Consider the following 25,888-nt stretch of genomic DNA (forward strand, 5'->3'; position numbering starts at 1 on the left):
AGAGAAAATCTAATTTGAAATAGCTTATACAATAAATAAATTCTATTATCTCACATAATAAGAAATCCTGAGGTAGGAAGTCTCCAGAGCTGGTTAATTCAGTGGTTTGCTGACCTTATTAAGGACCCAGGTTCTTTCTATTTTTTAACTCTACCATCCCCTGGAGGTCAGATTTGTAAATCTTCCAAGCTTGCCTCTCCCAAGGCAACAACATGGCTCCCATATTACCAAGCATCCTATATAAATCTGGGATGCAGAAGGGATATCTATTCCTGTTTGTTTCTTTTCAAGAATGGGGAAATGTTTCCCTGAAGCACTTCAGGATATTTTGTCACCTCTCATTGGACAGAACTAGGTTATATGCCCATCCCAGAACTACGTAATAGAACTCCCAGTCTGCCGGGATGGACATTTAGTCGGAGAAAGAAAGAAAATCTCGGGGGTGAAGACCACTGAGACTTTGGTGTGTTTGTAACTACGATATAACCAAGCCCATCCTGACTTGATCAACAAAACCTAAAGTTAATCAACATCTTTATCCTCCTCTTTGAAGAGTAAATCCAGTCACTCTCTTTCTTGATATGCTACCCCTACTCCCCCCTTCTCTCTGTAATTCAGCACTTTTATTAATTTCTTTTAAATACTTCCAAAATGTGTCTATGCAGGTACAAATTCTTGCATAAAAGGCAGAAAATTATATATTACTATTCTACACCTTCCTTTTGTTACTTAAAATAAATCCTGAAGTTCTCTCCATATCAGTACATAAAAAGCTTCCTAATTTGTTTTACAGCTATATAGTAAATCCCTGTGAAGCAGCTACTATTATTTTCTGCATTTTACAGATGAGATGTTAGGACATCTGCCCATGGTCACACAGCTGTTAGAGTAGCAGAGCTGGGATTTGAACCCAAGCAGTCTAGTTCTAGAGCACTCGCTATTCATCACTATAAATCAAAAGCAAAAGGACACTACATAATAAGAACATGCAGATTTTTAAAGTCAAATTTCTAGAAATGAAAAGGAGTCACTCTTTCATTCATTCACCAAATATTTACTGAGCCCATAGTATGTGCCAGACACAGTTCAAGGCTCTGGGGACACTGCAGTGAACAAAATAGACAAAAAAGCCTAGTCTAATAGAGTTTACATTTTACTAATGAAGATAGATAATAAGTATAATATATAGCATATGAGGTAGAGGATAAGTGCTAAGGAGTAAAAATAAAGTAGGAAAAAAGGTTATGAAATGTTAAGAGGGAGGGGTTGAAGTTTTAGATAAGGTACCTGGGAAAGCTTCACTGAGCAAGTGGTGTTTATTCAAGACCTGAAGAAGTAAGAGAGCAAACCATATGGATATGTGGGGAAGAACTTTTCAGGCAGAGGAAACAGCCAGAGCAAAGGCCCTGATGGGGAACCATGCCTGGTAGTTTTAAATAACAGCAAGGAACTCGGTGTGCGGGGGTGTGGAGAGAGAGAGAGCGAGAGCGAGCGAGCAGTGGGAGACGAGTCCAGGAGGTAACAACAGGCTGGATCATGCAGGGACTTGCAATCACAGTAAGAACTTTGTTTTTGCTCTGAGTGACCAGGGAGTCACTGGTGGGTTCTGCAGAGGGAGGCAAGGATTTGACTAACATTTTAACAAGGTCACTCTGCCATGTTGAGAATCGGCTGAAAGCAGACCAATCAGGAGGCTGTTGCAATAATCCAGGCAGGAAGTGATGGTGACTCGGACCCGGGGGGCAGCAGTGAGGATTATAAGAAGTGGTCCAATTCTGGATCCATTTTTAAGGAAAATCCATAGGATTTGCAGTATTTGCAGTGTGAGACAAAGAGAGGAAATAAAGATGACTCCAAGATATTACCCTGAATGCCTATAATAACAGTTACCAATATAACTGAGATAGGGAAAACTTCGGGGTTTGGGAATGAAGAACAGGAGCTCAGTTTTTAACTTTCCAAGTGGAGCTGTCTCATAGGCAGCTGGATATGTGGGTCAGGAGTTTAGGGGAGATGTCTGAGCTGGAGATATAAATTTGGAAGTTATCAGCATATCTATGGTATTTGAAGTCACAAGACTGATGACTTCATCTGGAAAGTGATTTAAACTGTGAAAAAGAGAAGAGTCTCAAGAACTGAGCCCTAGGACTTCATCATTTAGAAGTAGGGACAATGAAGAGGAATCAGCAAACAAGACTGAAACAGAACAACCAGAAATAGAAGAAGAAAACCAGATGAGTATGTGTCTTCAAAGCCAAATAAAGGAAGTTATTAAGGTGTAAAAGTAAACAGATGGGTTAAACAGCAAATGAGACCTGCATGAAGATGAAATCAGCAAATTCAAAAATAGAGATGGAGTGGATTTTTTTAGAAGAGTGAGGGACTTCTCTGGTGGCCCAGTGGCTAAGACTCCACGCTCCTAATGCAGGGGGCCTGGGTTTGTCCCCTGAGGGAACAAGATCCCACATGCCGCAACTAAGAGTTCGCATGCTGCAACTAAATATCTGCGTGCCACAACTAAAAGATCTCGCACATGGCAACAAAGATCCTGCATGCTGCAACTAAGACCCAGTGGAGCCAAATAAATAAATAAATAAATATTTTTAAAATTAAAAATTAAAAAAAGAAGAGTGATTAAGAGAAATGGAGGATAGGGGCTTCCCTGGTGGTGCAGTGGTTGAGAGTACGCCTGCCGATGCAGGGGGCGCGGGTTCGTGCCCTGGTCCGGGAGGATCCCGCATGCCGCGGAGCGGCTGGGCCCATGAGCGTCCGGAGCGTCCAGAGCCTGCGTTCCGCAACGGGAGAGGCCACAACAGTGAGAGGCCCGCATACCGCAAAAAAAAAAAAAAAAGAAATGGAGGATAGAATGAAGAGATTCAAGGTGCATTTAGTGGATGTCCCTGAAGAAAAGAATAGAGAATGTGAAAAGGCACTATTTAAAGAGAAATTTTCTATAATTAAATTTGGAAAGACATTAATGTTGTAGGTTCGGCTCCCCGGGAAGTAGACTGAAACAGAGATTAGTGTGCAGGAGGCTTATTATGGAGAGCTCTTGAGATCAATATTAGTGGAAGGGATGGATTAGTGGAAGGACTGGGCAGAGGGAGAAGGTGAGGTGTGATGCAGCCTCAACAAAGGCTTCGGCCAACTTCATGGGAAGGATGACCAATTGTCCCCGTTTGCCCAGGATCGAGGGGTTTCCCAGGATGCAAGATTGAGGGGTTTTAGAGACACAAGTCCTTGGTAAAGGACTGGTTGATTATCCTACCAAAGGGAGCTCTGACGCTAAGGACCTTTAGAATTGTCCCACATTGAGACAAGAGGGCTGGCTCTTTGTACCCCTGTATTGACGAATCATTGGATGCCGGCTGCCCTTAGGAAGGGGTGTAACCTCTTGAGCAAAACAGCACTATTCAGCTGAGGGCAATTCCTGGAGAAGGCTGACATCTGAGCGTTGTCTTCTGGAAGCACCCCCAGCTCCTAGCATCTGGGGGATTAGGTCCTTCAGTCCTGAAGAGGGATCCAGGTGGTGCAGGACAGTATTGAACATAATGAGCCTTTCTAATTGAAGTAGTAAATTGTCTTGAACGGAATAAATAATACAATACAAATCCACACCTAAACACATCATCACACCTGCAGAACAATATAGACAAGAGATAAATCCAGCCAAACTGGAAAGACAGACTGTCTACAAAAGAACAATAATTATTGAGAACAGACTTCTTATCAGATAACAAATGCCAGAAAGAAAATGAAACAATATCTTCAATGTATTAAGGAAAGTAATTGTCAACCTGGAATTCTATATTCAGCAAAATCATGTTTTTACACTGAGCACAGAATAAAATAAAGACATTTTCAGACAAACAAAAGACTCAGAGTTCATGTCTCACTAACTCTCAGGGAAAGAATTCCTGAAGGACATTCTTCAGTAGGATGGTATTATAGTTGAAGGAGTGTGATGCATGAAGCAGTGTGAGCAAATGGGTAATCTAAACCCTAATAAGCATTGACTATTAAAAATTACTAATTTGGGGACTTCCCTGGTGGTCCAGTGGTTAAGACAATGCACTTCCAATGCAGGGGGTGCAGGTTCAATCCCTGCTCAGGGAACTAAGATCCCACATGCCACATGGTATGGCAAAAAAAAATTACTAATTTGTTGGGGATGTTTAAAAACAAGATGGAAATACATTTTAGGCCACAGTAATGTGGAATGTGGGAGACAGAGAAAGGAATTAAATCTTTATAAGACCTTGTATTTTTTTAGGGGGGGATGGCAATACCAATTAGCTTTGTACTTTATTATGTCAAGAATGCATATTAAAATTCAGAGTGTAACTCCTAAAAGAACAAAAATAGAATACATAACTTCCAAACCTGTAGAAATAAAAAGGGGAGCGTAAGAAAAACTATATTAATACAATAGAAAGCAATAAAAGAAAAAAGAAAAAGCATAATAAAGGAAAAGCACAAAAAAGGAAATAGAAATAAATCCAAATAGATTACTAACCCCTATAAATTTAAACGATTAAACCCAGTGTTTAAAGGACAAAAATTCTCAGACTAGGAGATAAAGTCCAACTGCTAAGTTCTTTTTAAAGAGACAAAGCTGAGACATATGATATAAGAAGGCTCTAAGTAAAGAGATGGACATATAAACACCTGGCAAATACTTGTGGAAAGAAAGTTGGTGTAGCAATACCAGACAAAAATAGATATTAAGGCAAAAAGCATTACTAGAAATTAAGTAGACCTCATCTTCCAGCCAAGACGGAGTAACGAGAACTGGATTTACCCTCTTTGCCTGGAACAACTGAAAAACTGGACAGAATATTTGAAACAAAGGTCTTTCAGACTTTGGACATCACACAGCACAGTGATCCCTGAAAGGGGAAACACATTAGTGAACCCTACGATTGCTCCAGTTTAGTGCTGGAGAGTTTCTAGCCATAGCCAGGCAGGGGGAACCCAGGCAGATGCAGGGTCTCTGAGTTGAAGGGATAAATCCCGGGAGTCTAAGGAAGCCAAAGCTGTTGGAGTTTGCAGGCACAGTAGTGGAGAGGAGAAATTGCACACAGAGGAAGTCAGTCCCAGAGATCTGCACAGGATCCCCCTTGAGTCCTCAGCTGAATGCTCATCAGCCCATGAGTGTGAGAAACCTACCCACAGCCAGAGAATGAATGACCCAAAAAGAGCAGAGGTAGCAATCCAGGGAGATGACACAGGGCTAGGAAGGATTGGGCTCCCATCAGACAGAGTGGAAGACCCTGTAATTCATAGGGCATTGAGTAACCAGAAGGGTACTGCCTCAGTAGTGGGGAAAAATCAGCTCTAGACTAAAGTCTACTTGGATCCCGCCTAACAAAGCTTGAAAATAAAAAAGCCTTAAAAGGATCAAACTGTTTCCAAGTAATTTAACTGTGTCTCAGAACAAAGCTCAAGAATATTTACAGGCATACAAAGCATCCAGCATTTAACAAGGTAAAATACACAATGTCTGGCAACCAATCAAAACTTACCAGGGATGCAAAGAAGCAGGAAACTCTGACCCACAATGAGGAGAAAAATCTATCAATAGAAACACATCCAGAAACAGCGCAGATGACAGAATTAGTAGATAAGAACATTAAAAGTTATTGTAACGATATTCTATAAATTCAAGAAGGTAGAGGAGGGGCTTCCCTGGTGGCGCAGTGGTTGAGAGTCCGCCTGCCGATGCAGGAGACACAGGTTCATGCCCCGGTCCGGGAAGATCCCACGTGCCACGGAGCGGCTGGGCCCGTGAGCCATGGTTGCTGAGCCTGTGCATCCGGAGCCTGTGCTCTGCAATGGGAGGGGCCACAACAGTGAGAGGCCCACGTATCGCAAAAAAAAAAAAAAAAAAAAAAAAAGAAGGTAGAGGAAAGATTGAGCATGGTAAGATATAAAAAGACCCAAATTGAACCTCTAGAGAGGAAAATGAAAGTTTTACTGGATGGTGTGAAGATTAGACACTGCAGGAGATAAAAGAGAGAATTCATCAGGAAGTTATAAAAATCCTGAACTGGTGCATCTAACAAAGGAGACTCAAAGTATATTAAGCAAAAATTAACAGATCTAACAGAGAATTTGATGACTTCACGACTATAGATTTTAACATTACTTTATTTAAAAAAATAGATAAAAAGGCAAAGGTTTAAATTAAGTATACCTATAAATTAAAAATGTACATTCCAAGTAAATACAAACTGGCATTGCAGTTCTTATATCCTCATTCGCTGAGACATTTGTCATCTACTGTGAGCTCTGCGAGGACAGGAACTGTGTACTGATCAGGACTGAATCCTTAGAGCCTGGCATGGGACCTGACACATTTTAGGGTATCAATGAGTAAATATTATATTTATAATATTTATAATTCTAAATGAAGTAGCTAAAATATTATAAGGCTATAGAGGACATAAGTGCACAATTAAGCTTAAATTAATGGATACATATAAAATTGCACATCACAACAAGTAGAGCATACATATTTTTTTCAAAAACACCTACAACGGGGCTTCCCTGGTGGCACAGGGGTTAAGAATCCGCCTGCCAACGCGGGGGACTCGTGTTCGAGCCCTGGTTCCGGAAGATCCCTCATTCAGCAGAGCAACTAAGCCCGGGCGCCACAACTACTGAGCCTGCGCTCTGCACCAAAGAGAAGCCGCCTCAGTGAGAAGCCCACACATGGCAACTAAGAGTAACCCCCCGCTCACCGCAACTAGAGAAAGTCCATGTGCAGCAACGAAAACCCGACGCAGCCAAAAATAAATAAAATAAAAAATAATAATAAATAAAAAACCATCTACAAAAGTCAATCATTCAGTGGCCATTAGACAATGAAAAATGTGCTATTACGCTGCTGCAGGATAGTCTAACTGGAACTTATGTTTTCTATGTAGGTAATGAACTCAGACACTTTTGACAGTTTCTGCAAATATAGTTATGAACATTGTTTTGTTTTCTGGGAAATTGAGGAGGGGGCAATACTGCCCTCATACTGACAAGCTAATATCACGTCATAATTAGAACACAGCAGGTCCCAAGAGGTGACTTAACAAACCTCACAATCAGAGAATTTAAGGATTCAGACCAAATCTCTGTATTGATCTTCACCTTATTGATAAGAAGAAGCTAAGAATATTAACTGTAAGTTTACACTATATTAACTGCATAATAAATTGTCATTCAGCTCTCATTTCATATGTTGTTTCTATAAACTCCCCCATCAAAAAGCCCATTCAACTGCTGTTAGCTATCTGGGTTGATTTAGCCTTATCTGATCATAGGCAAGAGTCTGGTGCCCAAAGCAGTCAAAACAAAATGAACATCAGTCTTATAGGAGATTGACTTTCTTTTTTTGGTAACACCTTTACTGAGATACAATTCACATACCATACAAGTCACCCATTTAAAATGTGCAATTAAATGTTTTTAGTATATTCACGGAGGTTGAAATCATCAACACATTCAATTATAGAATATTTTCATTATACCAAAAAGTAGTTCTGTACCCATTAACAGTCACTCTCCATTGCTTTCCAGCCCTAGGCAACCACTAATCTACACTCTGTCTCTACAGATTTGCCTGGACATTTCATATAAACAGAATCATACAGTATCTGGTCTTTGTGATTGGCTTCTTTCACTTAACATTTTCAAGGTTCATTTATGCTGTAGCATGTATCCATACTTCATCCCTTTTCATTCCTTTTTATCCGTACAATTCCCTTGTATAGATAATACCACATGTTATTTATCCATTCATCAGTTGATGGACATTTGAGTTATTTCCACTTTTCAGCAATTATGAATAACGTTGCTATGCACATTCTTGTACAAGTTTTTATGAGAACATATGTTTTCATTTCTCTTGGGTATATACTTAGTAGTGGAGTTGCTGGGTCCCATGCCAGCTCTATAAGTAACATTTTGGGGAACTGCCAGGCTGCTTTCTGAAGCAGCTGCACAATTTTACATTCCCATCAGCAGTGTATGAGGGCTCCAACTTCTCCACATCCCTGTCAGCACTTGTTATTATCTGTCTTTTTGATTGTAGTCATCCTAGTGGTTATAAAGCACTATCTCACTGTGGTTAGAATACTGCTTTAATGAGGCTTATTTCTGATTGGGTGTTTTGCAAGATAAGTGAGTGTTTTTAATCACTTTGCTATAATATGCATTTTATCAACTTTGTTTACCCATAAAAATAATCAGTTTTGCTATATGAATATGCAAAGTGTTTGGTTATCTATTACTATGTAACAAACCATCCCACAACGTAGGGGCTTAAAATAACCAGTTTATTATCTCTCATGATTCTGTAGGTTGGCTAGGTTCAGCTGGGTGGTTCTTCTGCTCAGTGTGATATCGGCTGGGGCTGCAGTCACCTGGAAGTTCGTCTACACAGAACATCCAGGATAGCTCAGATACATGTCTGGTGACTTCACAGGGATGGCTGGAAGGCTGAACTCAGATGCAATACTTGAGCAGTTGGGACTCTCTCTTTCCACATCATCCTGGGGCATCTCTCTCTCTCTCTCTACATGGCCCCTCCAGCATGAGAGTAGTTGGATTGATACATGGCAGCACAGAGCTCACAAAAATGCAAAAGTGGAAGCTTTGAGACCTTTCTAAGGCTGATGCTCGGAACTGGCACAGCATCACTCCCATCACACTCCATTGGGCCCGTCTAGATTCTGAGGCATGAGTCCTGGGAGGCGTGGACCCTTAGTGACCATCTATGAAGACTAACTGCCCCAAAAAGAATAGTTTACTCAGGAGATAATAGTAATTTTTCTAATTTACTAACATTACTGATAAATGCTTTCCATTTTTTTTTTTTATTTTATTTTATTTTTTATTTTTTATTTTTTTGCGGTATGTGGGCCTCTCACTGTTGTGGCGTCTCCCGTTGCGAAGCACAGGCTCTGGACGCGCAGGCTCAGCGGCCGTGGCTCACGGGTCCAGCCGCTCCGCGGCATGTGGGATCTTCCCGGACCGGGGCACGAACCCGTGTCCCCTGCATTGGCAGGCGGACTCTCAACCACTGCGCCACCAGGGAAGCCCGATTTCCATTTTTTAAGGCACTTAAGTCATCTATCATTGAGGACCTTTTGAGAGGCAGGAAAGAACTTGAGCTCACAAGAAACCACCAATACTCTCGGAAAGCATCCTCCACCACCTTCCAGATTTCTTATTCACTAAAGCATAAAGGAGATACAAAAAGGATCATTTTTACCAAAGAAGCTAGAGAAAAAAAGACCTCCGATGTCAGCTAATAAAGATTTTGCTGTATACGGAAACTGTCAGGTCATTCTCATTTTCAAAGCACACCTTTTGATGTCTTTGAATGATTGCCTTGTCCATCATTCCACATGTTAGATTCTTTCTTGATGTGCATGTTTGGATTTTCCAACACAGGCCACCTTCCCCCATGTGACCCACTTTGAAGAGGGAGAGAAGCAGAGGTCTTCATGCTTCAGAATTTCAGACTCCAGTCCTGGATAGCACACCTGAAGACATTCTGTATTTCACTACATTTGAAAGCACCTTGCCAGCATCCAATCATAAGGTAAATTGGGGTTTTATATTTGAAAAGCGCTCATTAAGTTCAACAACAGAACTGATCCCTGGTGAGGTAGGAAGCTCCCATCCCCAGAAGGGTTTGGACAGAGCTGGGTCACCTGTCAGGGACGCTACCGTAAAGATTCGGGAAAGCTGGAAGAGCCCTAACAAATTCCAGATCTTATGCTTTTAAACCTGTTAAATGTAGACAAAGCATTGCCCACTAATGAGAGGCTCAGTTTCTGAAGTCAGACAGATCTGGGTTTATAACCTGGCTTTACCATTTACCAGCTGTGGGAGGTTCGATGGGTTTTTTAAATTCTGTCAGCCTGTTTCCTCATCTGTATGGTGAGTATAATAACATTACCTATGTTTCAGGTGTGGAGCTACTGCTGAACCAGAAAGCATGCAGATGCTCCAGCCTTGGAAAAGCCTTGGAACCCTCTTCCATATGAAGTCATGGACTTTTCTGAGAATCTAATGAGAGCTTTGGATCCTCCATATTGCCCCAACCAAAACATGTATCATGAAAATTGCTACAAGTTCATGGGGTTCAAAAACCCCTAATTGTCCATCCGTGGTCCTCGTAGAGAGTTATATAAACCTTTGCTCTAGATTAAACACAGCAGCCACAAGCCCACAAAGAGAAGGCAGTGAGTCCTCATGAAAATCACAGCAGCTCTGAAGGCAAACACACATTTTGTCTTTTGAGAGTCTCACTCTGCCTCTGAAGTCTCGAAGTGTAACCTGAGACTGCGCGGACCCTACAGAAATTTCCCTTATTTTGTGGTTTCAGAAATATCTTCAGGGACTTCCCTGGTGATCCAGTGGTTAAGACTCCACGCTCCCAACGCAGGGGGCCCCAGGTTCGATCCCTGGTCAGGGAACTAGATCCCGCATGGCACAACTAAGACCCCGTGTAGCCAAGTAAATAAATAAATAAATATTTTAAAAAATTATTTTAAAAAGAAATGTCTTCAGAGGAATAAAGCTGAATGTGCAAACCATGACCATCTTATCTTAAAGGTTTTATACATCTTTCTATAATCTAAAATTTTCATTTTTTGAGAGGTTCTCTGAGAAAAACCTAATTTTAATTTTTTCAGAATTTTCCCTGGTTCTCCCACATAAAGACTTGAAGGCCTGAAGAGATTGAGAAGCTGACCTCAGAGGCTACGTCTGTGATTCAAAAGGATGAAGGGGAAGTTTGTTCATTTTCAGTATCTCACTCAAGCCCTGCCCTAGAGTACTACTTAGGGGCTTATAAATCCTACAAGCGTTTGATGGCGTATCGGTTGGAAATGCTGAGTACCCACTGGGTAAGAAGACCTAGTCCTATAGCAGATGAAGAGAAATATCAGGTTAACCCATCTCAGGACTAGAGCTATTTTTCTCTAAGTCCCAACCCTCCCAGAGGCGGGTTGGTAGGGTCTCTTCGTGAATGAAGAGACATTATGATATCTTTTGAGTGTATTATTGTTAACCATTGATTTTTTTCAAGAACAAATGGATACCATCTCTTGTGTTTGAATAAGGAGTTTTTGTGGAGTGTTTGTGTCCCTTACATTATTGTATGCACCTCCTCTTAGGCTGTTTGAAGCCAGAGCTTAATTTTTAATAATTCAATAATGAATCTTGTTTAATCTCTCTTAATCCTCTTGCCTAATTCTCTTTTACATTAAGGGATTAAACACAGAAAAGAAGACGTGGCCAAATGATGACTCACTCCTCTTTCAATGTTGATCCCCAAAGGCAGATAGATGAGAAGAAACGTCCCAGAAGTGAATGAAACACGCAAGTCTAAACTGAGAAATAAATCATCTGAGTCTCAGGCTATTTACTCTAACTTCCCCTTTCTTCTGTGACACAAAAATTAGTCTTAAAAGGTCTGCAAATGCTATTCACTGCTGCACCTTCCACAAGATATTCTCTAATGAAGCTGAAATTACTAACTCGCCGTCACAAACCATTTGCTTTGAGCTGTTTCTCTAATAACGGGGATGGGCCACACTGAGTCATCCACACTCTTGCCCAGTCCCCTAAGAACCCCGGAGACTCATTAACTTGACAGTTGGCCAGGATTAGCAGCACAGGGATTGTGGCTGTGTCATGGAGCCTGGGACTGGTGAACTGTGGACTTTGGGGCCCAAGGCAGTATTAGGCTGAGGAGGCTGACAGGAGAGGCTGAGTCTCAAACTGGTTGGAGAGAGCCTGGTCCGGTTAACTTACTCTACAGAACCCAGAAATGGTGCCCTGGTCACATTCTCAGGGCTCTGTGTTGCCCTCACCTACTTCCTGTTTCTGCCCAAGCTGGTGAAGTGTATCATGATGGCATGGGGCTGGAAGGGTCCCTGCTCTGGGGCCATCTGTGCTTTGCTCCTGAATTAAACCTGGAAAATTCCCCCTTTTCCACTGCATTCTTACAACCTTACATGGCCTTGTGAGGGGGAGAATAAAGTAGGAGCTTCCTATATGCCGTGATTTAGGGGTGCCAGATAAAGCCGCCTCCCTGAAGAGACCTGCCACATGGCTTACCATTCCTACGGGACACCCTCCTTTCAGGCAAGACATTGAAAGTGACTACTGAAAAGGAAATGAGGCTCCACATATAAGTGATACCATATGATATTTGTCTTTCTCTGACTTACTACTGGGGGGAAAGCAGGGGGAGGGATAAATTGGAAGATTGGGATTGACATATACACACTACTATATATAAAATAGATAACTAATAAGGACCTACTGTATAGCACAGGGAACTCTACTCAGTACTCTGTAATGACCTATAAGGGAAAATAATCTAAAAAAGAGCAGATATATGTATATGCATAACTGATTCACTTTGCTGTACAGTAGAAACTAACACAACATTGTAAATCAACTATACTCCAATAAAAATCAAATAAAGGGTTTCCCTGGTGGCGCAGTGGTTGAGAGTCCGCCTGCCGATTCAGGGGACACCGGTTCGTGCCCCGGTCCGGGAAGATCCCACATGCCACGGAGAGGCTGGGCCCGTGAGCCATGGCTGCTGAGCCTGTGCATCCGGAGCCTGTGCTCCGCAACGGGAGAGGCCACAACAGTGAGAGGCCCGAGTAACGCAAAAAAAAAAAAAAAAAAAAATCAAATCAAAAAAGCAAATGAGGTTTGGGTGGTCTAACACATAAACCTATTCTTTCCCATTAACACTTTTCACATTGGTTTAGCAGATTTGCCCATTAGGATATTTGAACTCTGAAAATAGCACCCTGGACTGGTTACTCTTACTGCAACCTGTGGCCCAAACTTTCAAATTCAGAATCCTGTGTATTTCTGCCAATGATCATTCCAGCCGTCACACTGAGACTTTGTGGAGAAAGTATCAAAATATGATGATATCAAACACGAAACAGTCCACACTCTGCCATGCCACTCACATTCCTCAGCTGGTTCGGAAGCTACCTTCTTCATATTGTAAGAAAGCAAAAGCCAAACCAAGGTTGGGGGAAATGTTTAAATACTGTGACCTCTCAACGATCCAAGCCAGGAGAGGAAAGTGAAAAAGATTACAAAGAATGTGCAGCACCAGTACTCCAGTGTAGAAGTTCATGTCTTTGTATATGCTCCCCTGGCAGGCCTGGCTTTCTGACTTCACTTTTGCTTGGGAACCTGCTCTGTGGAGGGCAGATGTTTTCTGGTCTGTACCCCCAGCCATGTGGTAAGCCAAACAGGACAGCTTCTGTCCCAGCAGTGGTGGAGGATGGCATTTTGGAGGGTTAAGTTCGAAACAGGAGAGTATTAGCAAACCCATTTGACTTCACAACCAAGCCACACCCTCCAATCTAACTTTGCAATGAAACCGACATTTTAATCTCCAAAAATATTTTTATAAAAAAATAAAAATAATACCTAAAAAGGATCCTAAGAACCAAATGGGAAAAGAGACATACTCTTCTGAATTGCCCCACCCTGCATCTAGGACGGCTTTTGGTTCTGTCTCCCAGTTTTCAGGAGTGCGCTGTCGGGAGCTCAGGGCTGGAGGTTCTCTAGGGTATTTGTGACTCAGCCTTTCCCAACAGGCTCACCCAAGTATGTACATGGGCTGTCCACCATTGTCCCACACTCTCAAGAGACAGGGCCCTCCACGCCTCCCAGAACATTGAACATAGGAAGTCTTGACACCTACTCAACAAATGCTTCTGCGCTGGGTACCAAGAAGGATACTGAGGTTACAAAAATGAAAGGAAAATCCATGAATTTTTTGGATGATCTCGTAAACAAGTCATGTCAATGACTATTACACTATACGTTAAATTCTAGAATAGAGGTACATACACAGGGATTGTGGACACACAGAGGAAGGGATGTTTAACTCTATCTTGGGAAGGGAGGGCTTTGAAGAGAATACATAAAATTTTTGGCTTCAAGTAATAGAATACAGTGGCCTAAGTAGTAAAGATACTTATTATCTCATATAACAAGAAATACAGAGACAGGAAGTGCAGGGTTGGCCTGAATGCCTTTAAGAGCTAGGCTCATTTCATCCTGGGCATGGGGAGAGAAGCTTTCATTTTACTTTAAATCTTCTCCATTGTGGATTTAGTAGAAATATCTTATTCTTATATTCATCATTTCTCATCCAGCAGTTCTGAATTTCTCCGCTAAAGAAGATATATTACAGGATTTTAAAAATTGTAGTAACTCACGCAGGCCAAACATGTTTTCTCTATTTATACGACATGCATGAAGAAATACCTTTCAGTTCTGCAACGGTGACTGTATAACCTCGATTGCCTCAAGCGTTGGTGAGTGTGCCTTATAACAATCATCTTAGAGCACAATTGGCCCTCCTTATCTGTGGATTCCACATCTGCAGATTCAACCAAACAACAGATCAAAAATATTCAGAGGAAAAAATTCCAGAAAGTTCCCAAAAGCAAAATTTCAACTTGCTGCACACTATTTACATAGCATTTACATTGGATTAGGTATTAGAAGTAATCTAGAGATGATTTAAAGTGTACAGGAGGATTGTGTAGGTTATATGCAACTACTACACCATTGTATAAAAGAGACTTGCGCATCCATGAACTTTAGTATCCATGAGGGTCCTGGTACCATTCCCCCAGGATCCTGAAGGACAACTATACTGGAATAATTTCTTTGCCACTCTAGTGAAAATGCCAAACTAGGTCAATTTCTGTTGTCTTTGAAGAGTTTTAGGGAGAAAAAGCAAGGTTGCAATTTTTATTGAATTTATTTGGTTACACAAGAGTAATACATGTGTGTTTTAGAAGCTGTGGGCAATGAAGGAGGTTGTATAAGCTGAAGGTTGTATAAGCTGCAGAGGGACAAATGGGGCTCCTGGAGTTGTGCAGTGCACAACCAATGAGATCATATGTGGCAACCTATTTCTGAACACAGAGCACAGAAAGGAAAAAATTCCCCATGATTCTACCTCCCAGCAACAACATTATTATTTTGCTACCTTTCCTCCCAGTCTTTCTTCTAGGTATATTGTATTTTTAAATGATATTATAATGTACACCTGCTCTATAACCTCTTTCATTTAACAGTTAATTATAAATATTTAAAATGTTTAATTAAATATTCTTGAAAACATCATTTCCAATGGCACCGTATTTTATTATTTCATTTAACACTTATTATAGTATTTTTTACATGCCAATCACTATCCTAAACTCGTCAAAAATATTAACTCACGTAATCCTGCACAGATATTTTTGTTTGCCTCTCCAGACCCCTCTACCCTCTTCCACCTTGCTCTGTGCCCCCGAAGGCCGACCTGTACAGACTGCATCACCCGGCTTCTGTGCCCTCTCCCTTCCTTGGATTTGGCCAATGACAAGTTGTCATTGGATTATCATTCCCAACTCCACTCTCTTCCTCTCTCCCTGTGTCAGGATTTGCCATGGGAGTTTGCCTTCTACTAGAGTATGTGGAATATAAATAGCTCTACTCTATTTACTTTAGTCTCAGTCATGGGACATGCTTTGGCCAATGGAATGTTTGCACACTTGGTGTGAGCAGAGGCCTGAAAGCGACTTGCCTGTTTGGTTTGGCCTCTTGGTGGCTGTTCCCAAAATAAGAAGCTGACCTGAACCCAAACAACCCAAAGCCTGAAGCAGAGCTGCTTCAGTCAACCTGGGAGTGAGAAAAACAAATGTCTGCAGTTTGTAGCCAGTGAGATTTGGGGTTGTTTATATGCACCATTATTGCAGCAGTGGCAGACTTATCACAGATGTCTCAGAAGAAGCCTGGAGGGTGAGGTTAAGGTAGGAAGGGTCACTGGGCTTTTCACAAAGAGCACAGCTCCTCCTAGGAACTCTCTCTCTCTCCAGGTTCCAATACCTGCCCAATTGCTCCCTATGACTTCCTACTACTACTTGCCCAGAGTACTGCACTATCCTTGGTGGTTTCACTACACCCTGTCCACACCTCTGTAAAGAGTCCTTTTATTAAACTCTACTCAAATTATCTAATTTGAGTGTGTCATCTGTTTCCTGCATGAGCTCTGACTTCAAAATCCTCATAACCATCCAATGATGTAGGTACTATTGTTATCCTCATTTTACTAGAGGAAATTGAAGCAGAGAGGTTAAGTAACTTGTGAAAAGTCACAAAGCAAGTAAATGGTGGAGCTGAGATTTGAATCCAGGCAGGCTGGATTCATGCTGACTTCACTATGCTGCTGTAGGTTCATCTAATGGGCCTGTCATAATTTATCTAGCTCTGTATTGTTTAAATGGTGCTTATATGTTTTTTTTATCAGGCTTTTGTTTGTTTTTTCTGTTGTAAATACTGCTATGATGAGCAATCTCTGTATAAATATTTACTCATATTCAGGGTTAAGAACGTTTCTAAAAGTTAAATTGTTGGATTAAAGAGTATGAACTTCTTTGTTCCCCAGCCCTTTATTTTTTAAAATTGTTTCCTTTTGACTATAAAAATGATCAAATTCAGTAAACAAAGTTCAAGCATTACAGAAATATATAACATAGCACACAAACAATTCCATACCCTCAAAAAAAAACACTAACTCAGGATCTAAGTTCTCTTTAACAATAATTAATAGTAATTATTAATTTTTCTTATTAAAAAGTCAATAAATGTGTACAGTAGAAATGCAAAAACGTAAAAAAAGAACAAATCATTTGTAATGCACAAGTCATGTTCTGTGTATATGTTTACATATGGGTGTAAACAAACACAGGATCATGCTATGAATACAGCCTAGTAACATGCTTTTTTTCACTTAGCAATATACATCGTCATGAATATTTTTCATGTCCTTAAATATTCTTCTACGACGTTAACTGCAAAGTATATATGTATAATTGCCTCTCATTCTACTGGAGCAATATTCTGTCATTTATGCAACCAATTCCCTAGAACTAGACATTAAGTTGTTTCTTCCTTTTAACTACAATAAATAAAATTCCCACACACATAGTTATAAAGAGGTATCTGCACATATCTTTTATTATTACTTAAAAATATGTATAGTTGTGGAATTGCTGGATCAAAATGAACGCAGGTTAATAAGGCTTTAATTCCTATTACAACTGGCCTTACAGGAAGCCTGCTGATTTATTCTCCCATCAGCAAAGGATATTATGGTTTTAATTTTTTTTTTCCAATATCATTAGGTAAGATAAAAAATGGAGGGGGAGAACTTTTTGGTTTTTATTTACTTTCATTTGCTTACTAAGGAAATAGAACTTTTAATAATTTGTACTTCTGTGGCAAATTGTGTACTTTGCCATTTTTCTATTAGTATGTTCATCTTTTTCTTAACGATTTGTAAGAATTCTTTCAAATTGTCATATACACAGCAAAGGTTTTTCCCACAGTGTCATTTCTATTAAACCTTTAAAAAATGTATTTTTCATGTAGTCAAATTTAATCTGTTTTCACCCTTATGATGTCTACCTTTCATGTTTTATTTAGAAAGGTTTTCTTCTCCCAAAGATCACATAAACATTCACTGGTTCTTCTTCTGATTCTTTTGCAGCATTACTTTTTTTACATTAAAAGTTAATTTATTTGGGCATTTTGGGAGAGATAGAGCCCTAAATTTTTTGCATTTATTTTTTAAAAATATTTATTTATTTGGTTGCACAGGGTCTTAGTTGCAGCAGGCGGGCTCCTTAGTTGCGGCTCCAGGGCTCCTTAGTTGTGGCATGCAAACTCTTAGCTGCAGCATGCATGTGGGATCTAGTTCCCTGACCAGGGATCGAACCAGGGCCCCCCGCATTGGGAGCACAGAGTCCTATCCACTGCGCCACCAGGGAAGTCCCTATTTGCATTTAAATGATCGGTCTATTTGCCCAACATCATTTACTAAATAATCATTCTCCATTGACCTGAACCAGCTTTATCATATACCAAATTTCTAAGATGCTTTGGGTTCTCTTTCTGGACTTTTTATTTCATTCCATTGATCAATGAATTCTGTGCTAACACCTCACTGCTTAAAGTACTGTGGTTTAATAACTTTTAAAACCTAGAAGTACAATTACCCCCTTCACAACTGTTCCTTCTCAAAATTTTCTTGAACTCTTCTTCAGTGCGTATTGTAAGCAGACGAACTTAAGAATAATTTTGTCACGTTCTAAGAAAAATCTTGTTGGAATTTTTGTTAAAACTGCATTCAACTTATTAACTAATTTTGGGGAAATAATCTTTATAATATTGAATTGTTCCATTTAGAAAGATGATGATATTCCACGTTCCATTTATGCAAGCCTTTTGGATCTCAAACTACAATTTGTGTTTTTCTTCACAAAAGCCTTGCGCAATTATTTAAAACAATGGAAGCTCCATGGTGGGTATTTTCAAATTCCAGGGCGCCCTGAATAGGAATCAAAAGACCCAATTCATAATTTTGACTACTCACTTAATACCTGGAAAAATTTACAAAACTCTTCTCTGCCTTACTTTTCTCGGCTGGACTAATAACCCCTGCCTTTTCCTGCTTCCAGAGTTTGCCTGAAGATTATACTAACACAGCAGTAGAGAGAGCCATGTTAATACAGGGGTTATTATTTTGTGAATATATAGCTAAAAATTGGAATGTGCCCAGTAGGCATTTTACCATATAAAATAATCCAACTAATCAAGTAATAATTAGTGAGTACCCAGAAAGTACCCAGCTGTCTGGCCAGGATTAAGTAGGTTTTCTGGATATGGGACCTTCAGTGCTAAAACCAGGAAAGTCCCAGGTAAACCAGGGTGCATTGGTCATCCCAGCTATCAGGCATCCCCTTCAAACTCTAAAATGCTAGAATTCCAGAATTCTATACATAAGAGAAAATAGGCCCATGTTCCCAGTTTGTTTCCAGTCTAATAGTGGAGACATAGTGAATGCTTATGAAAAGATGAGGGAATGTGTATGTATTGAATTGTCCCATGTGGACTGGTGGTACAATAGGCATCTCAAAAGGGGACGATTGGCTTGCCCTGGAGGCTCTAGTAGCGGTGCTTGAACCAGACTTTAGAACCAGAAGCATTTGCATGGGATGGGACTCCAGGGGGGGGATGAGCGGAAGGTATGAATCAGAGTTTTGTTGCAAGGAAGAGAAGATTTAGCACTCGGCCCCCAGCCTGGTACATGGCAGGTACTCAGTGAACACAAGTTCAGTCAAGTTCAGGGCACTTCGTAACAGAGAACTGGGATATGCGTGTAGCATCTATTTAGGGTCGCACACTCTGAAGTTCACAAGAGTAAACAGTTAGAAATGCAGAAAACCACCTAAGAGACTCTCATAAAACATTAGATGAGATACTATGAAATTTATACAACCAACATGTTTCTCTTTTTCCTTTGGCTGCCAGAGTTCTAGTGCTAAATTTAGTGCCCAGGGCCACCTCAAAGATGTTCCCACTAACTCCTTTCACTTCCTTTAAGCAGGCATTGTTCTTTCATATGCTGAAATACCTTCATTTGCATTGCTCTAAAAAAATTACTGCCTGAAAAGACACTATTAAAAAATTAGAATATAAGGAAAAACGTAAAGAGGAAAGTTAAAATTCCTGATATTCCCTCTAAAAATAGCCACTGTTAATGTTTTAGTGTTCCCGCCTACACACATACCCGCTGGCTTTTTCTTTCTGGATATTGTACTGTATATGTTTTCTAAATGGCTTTTTTAACTTAATAATACTTCATGAAGAGTTCTTCCATTTCAGTACGTCACTTCTATATCAGTACTCTTAGCTGTTACATATTTTTTCATTTTATGGCGATACACTAATCTGTTTAGTCTCCTACAAGAATAGGGATATTGAGATTTTTCTAGATCTAGTTGTGTTCTGAATTATGCTGTTGTCTGATCATTTCCTTGAGTAAAGTCCTAGGACTAAAATCACGGGGCAAAGTCTAAGTATATATATATATATATATATATATATATATATATATATATATATATTTTTTTTTTTTTTTTTTTTTTTTTTTTTTTTTTTTTGCGGTATGCAGGCCTCTCGCCGCTGTGGCCTCTCCCGCTGCGGAGCACAGGCTCCAGACACGCAGGCCCAGCGGCCATGGCTCACGGGCCCAGCCGCTCCGCGGCATGCGGGATCCCCCCGGACCGGGGCACGAACCCGCGTCCCCGGCACCGGCAGGCGGACTCTCAACCACTGCGCCACCAGGGAAGCCCTAAGTATATTTTATAGGATATCATTTAGAGGTTAAGAGGCAGGTTCTAGGGACAGACTGCTTGGGTTCAAATCTTTTATTTTCCAGCTCTGTGGCCATGCGGTTTGTTCTCTAATCCCTCCAGCCCTTGTGTTTTTTTAATCTGAAATTAAGATAATAGTTGTATCTGCTGTATCTGATTGTTGTGAGGATTTCTATTAGATAATGTGTGTGAAGGACTGAGCACAGTGTCTGACACAGAGTGAGCCCTCCATAAATATTTTCTATAATTACATTGTTCAAGTGATCTTCAGAAAGATTATATCACTTTTCATTGACACAAAGGTCAAGCCCTTTCAATTTGTAGAGAGGTGGATGGACCTAGGACTATCATACAGAGTGAAGTAAGTCAGAAAAACAAATATTGTATATTAATGCATATATGTGGAATCTAGAAAAATGGTACAGATGAACCGGTTTGCAAGGCAGAAATAGAGACACAGATGTAGAGAACAAATGTATGGACACCAAGAGGGGAAAGGGGAGGTGGGAAGAATTGGGAGATCGGGAATGACATATATATACTAATATGTATAAAATAGATAACTAATGAGAACCTGCTGTATAGCACAGGGAACTCCACTTCGCTGTACAGTAGAAACTAACACAACATTGTAAAACAACTACACCCCATTAAAAAAACCGTAACAAAGGTCAAGCCCTTTCAGCTATAGGATTTAAGTCAAATAAAAGTTAAGAAGTAGCAATACAAGCTGCTCCTTTGCCTACCAGGATGACGGTGCCAATTTACCTCCACTCTAAGGGGTTTCTCCAAGGGACAAAGGCTTATCCTTCTGCAAGTGTTTTAATCCAATCCCCCTAGTGGCCAAGAGACTGAATTTTCAAGATAACTAAACCAACCCCGTTCTTTCAAGATTAATTCACAAAACAGAAATAAAGCAACCTCATTTTTTTTAATCTTAAAGAAAATATATAACGACCCAAATAACACCCCTCAATATCATCTAAGGTCTCTGCTTTCTAAAAGTTGCTAGCCTACTTTCCTAGACAGCTGTAGTTCGTTCCCAGGGAGGAAGGATTAAAAAATCTGGCTAAAGCCGTTGTTCTCAATCTTGGCTGAACCTTGGTATCTTGGAAAATAGAAATTCTCTAGAGATTTTGATTTGATCAGACAGTAGTGTGGCTGAACATCAGGATTTTAAAAAGCTTTCCAGGAAATTCGAAAGTTCAGCTGAGGTTGAGAACCAGTACACTAAAGAAAGTTGGCAGGGATGCCCTCAAACTGATTTTAACCTCTTTCCCATCCAATCCTCAATCAGACAGGGAGAGGCTGCTTCCTCTCTCACCTCTTCCTCTGCTCTTAGAAGGGTTCCAAAGAGAATAAACAACAAATAATCCCCCTGGGTCTAACTCCTAGTTGCCTCTGCTTGGCTAGAAATAAAGTATGAACCACAAAAGGCAAGCCATGTAAATAATTTTTAAATTTCTAGTAGCCACATTTAAAAAGGGAAAAAGAAATAGCTGAAATAAAGTTTAATAATATATCTTATTTATCCCCAATACATCCCAAACAATATCACTTCCATGTGTAATTAATATGAAACATTATTAATGAGCTATTTTACAGCTTTTTTCATACTGAGTCTTTGGAATCTGGTGCCTATTTTATGCTCACAGCACATATCAATTCGGACCAGCCTTGTTTTAAGTGCTCAGTGTGTGGCCAGTGGCTGCCATATTGGCAAGGCTAGGGGTTACATGCAAATTAAAAACCTCTGTAGGGCTCAGTCTCCCTTAAAATGGGGACATGGTAATGCTGCTCCTCGGCATTATTGCAAGGATAATGAAATGCCTATTATGATGCTAGCAGTTAGCGAGCTCTCAGCAACGTTTAGTTTCTTTTATTAAGGGGAAGAGATGCACCAGGTCAGGTGGCAAATGGAATGACTCCTCTTTTTCCTCTATAACAGGGTTTTTCAACATTTAACCCATGTTCCCTTTTGCTAAACATTAAAAGCTCATGCTTTCTTTGATCGTTTTTATTTCAAAACAGAATTTTAAAAGTTCAATATCATGACTAAAACGAAAAGAAATAGCACAACATATGGCTTTGTTATCGCTCTCCCTCCCCCAACCTGGGAGCACGTGCCCTCTACTCCTCTTTCCATGGTGAATCCTGCTCTGAAACATCTTCCTCACTTCAAGGTTGCTGTCTAAACTTCAGATGAGCCTTGCATTCATTTAGGGTTCTTTAATTTAAAATAACTTTTTTATCACTATAAAAACAATGCACGCTTCCTAAACAAAAATCAGAAAATATAGAAAAGCAGAAAGAACAAAATCAGAAGCACGAGGTTGGCACCATCCACAGAATAAGCACTCTAACAGCTGGGGTGTAGTCTCACAGCTGGTGTTTCAACCCTGGCTGCTCCTCAGCATCACCTGAGAGTTCCACGATATACAATGCCCAGTCCCACCCACAGAGACTGCGAGTTAATTGGCCTGGGTGCTACCTGGGAATCAGGATTTTTTTTAATGCTCCCCAGGTGAATTTTGATGAGCACCCAAGACAAGAGCCAGTGCCCTAGAGCAATGAGTCTCAGACTTGACTCTGCACACCAACCAGGTGTTGATCTTGTCAAAAATGCATATTTTGATTGAGTAGGTCTGGAGTGAGGTCCTGGATTCTACATTTCTATGAAGCTCCCAGGTAATGCTAATGCAGCAGGTCTGCCAAACATACTTTTAATATTCCATATGCTTCATTATTCATAAATACCTATATTTACCTTTTCTCTAAAAATTCCTACCCCTGTTTTATAATCTGCTCTTTTTATTCAATGATCCATCATGACCTCCTTTGCATGTTAAAAAAAAATACATGCCTGCAAGATCTTTTTTTTTTTTGCGGTACACGGGCCTCTCACTGTTGTGGCCTCTCCCGTTGCGGAGCACAGGCTCCGAACGCGCAGGCTCAGTAGCCATGACTCACGGGCCCAGCTGCTCCATGGCATGCGGGATCCTCCCGGACCAGGACACGAACCCGCGTCCCCTACATTGGCAGACAGACACCCAACCACTGCACCACCAGGGAAGCCCCTGCAAGATCATTTTGACTGGCTACATGAGATCCCATTTTAAGGATATATTACTGTAGGTCACTTAGTGCAGTGCTTTGGGGGCTGCGGGTTGCAGCTGGTATATAATCTGGGAAGTTCAATCCCTGCCTCCATTCTGGTGACATAGATCAGGGATGGGGCTCCCCAAGCATTTCTTGTTTATTTATTTATTTATTTATTTATTTATTTATTTATTTATGGCTGTGTTGGCTCTTCGTTTCTGTGCGAGGGCTTTATCTACCTGTGGCAAGTGGGGGCCATTCCTCATCGCGGTGCACGGGCCTCTCACTATCGCGGCCTCTCTTGTTACGGAGCACAGGCTCCAGACGCGCAGGCTTAGTAATTGTGGCTCATGGGGCTAGTTGCTCCGTGGCATGTGGGATCTTCCCAGACCAGGGCTCGAACCCATGTCCCCTTCATCGGCAGACAGATTCTCAACCACTGCGCCACCAGGGAAGCCCCCCAAGCATTTCTGATATACTGTTCCTCTCTCTCTTCCCAGACCTTGAAAACCACTGACTTAACAAGTTCCTATTTGGGGGGCATTAGATTTCCAACTGTTTTTCATAACAAACGTAGCACACAAAAAATTCCGGAAAAAAAAAAAAAAAGAATAGATCACATCAATCTAGTAAGTGTTATTACTGTCTCCATTTTACAGATGAGTGGCTCCTAGAAATTTGCATTTGTAAAACTTTGCCCATGAGAGTCTGCTATTCACTTGGTTTGGGAATCATTGAAATTCCAATTTAATCCTTCTGTGCTCGTGGGAAGGATAACAGCGTTTCCTGGATAAAGCCAAGTTCAGAGTGCTGGGCACAGTCATGGCCCTGCCACATCCCTGTGCAGAGGAGCAAAGCCCCAGACAGAACCACAGGTCTTCCATGGCCACAGATGGATGGACCAGAGGTGGGAAACCAACACAGTGAGTGTGGCCCAGCCAGCACGGAGCTATGCTATGAAAACTGCTGCTCATCAGACAGGAGGCAGTATCACGAGGTAGTAGATGCCACAGAGGCCTAGGACTCTCGATAAGCAGAAGCTTCGAGAGAACAGAGCCCATGAGGCAGAGAAAAGAAGAGTGAGAGGTAGGTTGGTAGTGACAGAAGTGTGAGAAGCAGAGGCAGAAGGGGCCTGTGTCACGGTCATGCTGGGGAGAGGGCAGTCTCCTGCCCAGGTGGGGACACATCACTGACCTTAGAGCTCTGCGTCCTGAACCCCCTTCCGGTCTCTGAGCTGTGTTCTAAGAAGGGGCCTGTGTCACGGTCATGCTGGGGAGAGGGCAGTCTCCTGCCCAGGTGGGGACACATCACTGACCTTAGAGCTCTGCGTCCTGAACCCCCTTCCGGTCTCTGAGCTGTGTTCTAATTCCAATGAAGCCCAGCTGGGAAACTACCGTAGGTGCCTGCAGAGCCCTGATTAATTACCACGTGGACTCCTTGCAATAATTGTGTACCCCACCCTCCCACTGGGGGTAAGGGAATTATTTGTGGTAAACCGAGGAAGACTCCTTATTACCAGCAAAAGAGCCCAACACGCACTCCCAGTAATTTGATTCCCTTATTAAATTTTGTGAATAGAAGATATAAAATCTGATTTTAATGGGAAGAAGAATGTAAACACAAGGTAACGGAAGGAGATGGGGACTGGGGGATTCCTGGGGGAGCAAGAGGGGATATTGCAGAGAAGGTAGAGTGCCGGAAGAAGGGAACAAACTTCTTCATGTGTAGCCAGTCTAGGCTATTCCTGGGAACCTAGCTGACCAGTTAGAAAAAGGACTCAACAGGTGGCTGGAGTCAAAGGGAAGGGAAGCTGAGCTGCACAGTGTTATCCAGAAGGTGCGTGGGGGCACTGTGATGACCAGAGAAAGCTCAGATGGCACAGGGAGCAGCGACTCCCCTGAGGTGGCCTTTGTTCTTTTGATGACCAATCAGAAGTAGCAACCAGATTTGCAGACCTAGAGTCCAGTCTCTAGCCGGAAACAAAAGAGTCTGGTCTACTTTCAGAGGACAGAACTTAGGCATCCAAAAAGTCTCTGCCATTTTCCCTAAGACAAAAGACTCAGGAGCAAAAAGTGGAGAGTCAGGCATCAGGGTCTTCTGATTGACCACAGGGCTGACTGACAGGTCCTCAGCTCCCATCTACTCCCAGATAGGCCTGGATTTTACCAGTATCTCTCCAAAAGCTCCTATTTCGTGATATAAGTATCAGTCTCAGAAGGCTTATAGAACAATATTAACAGCATTAACAATAGCTTCTATATAATAAGTCCTGTAATAAGACACCATGTCAGAAGCCTTATACCCAATATTCATTCCATTTTCACATCAGCCTTATGAAGTAGGTACTAGGACGTCCCCTCTTTATAGATAAGCTGAAGCTCTGAGAGGCTCATTAATTTGACCAAGGTCATATAGCTAATTAGAGCAGAAATGGGATTCACACTGTGTCTGTCTGAATCCAGAGTCTATGTTCTTGGTCACTTGAACTCTACTGACTCTCTCATCAATTATGACAG

General features: G+C 41.2%; 1 long non-coding RNA gene across 2 annotated transcripts in view; it reads right to left on the reverse strand.

The window, feature by feature from the left end:
* Positions 1-25,888, reverse strand: part of LOC308623140 — a 74,612-nt gene that overhangs the window by 17,866 nt on the left and 30,858 nt on the right. Inside the window, exons 2-3 of one of the 2 annotated variants that reach the window (XR_014016747.1) lie at positions 14,326-14,440; positions 5,526-5,574 (exon numbers count right to left, since the gene is read on the reverse strand). This is a non-coding gene — a long non-coding RNA (uncharacterized lncRNA). Of the gene's footprint in view, positions 1-5,525; positions 5,575-14,064; positions 14,232-14,325; positions 14,441-25,888 lie in introns of those variants that run through there. The other variant, XR_014016748.1, reaches the window with a different exon arrangement.

Source organism: Mesoplodon bidens (assembly GCF_964165515.1).
Source record: "Mesoplodon bidens genome assembly, chromosome: 10".
Lineage (NCBI taxonomy): Eukaryota > Metazoa > Chordata > Mammalia > Artiodactyla > Ziphiidae > Mesoplodon > Mesoplodon bidens.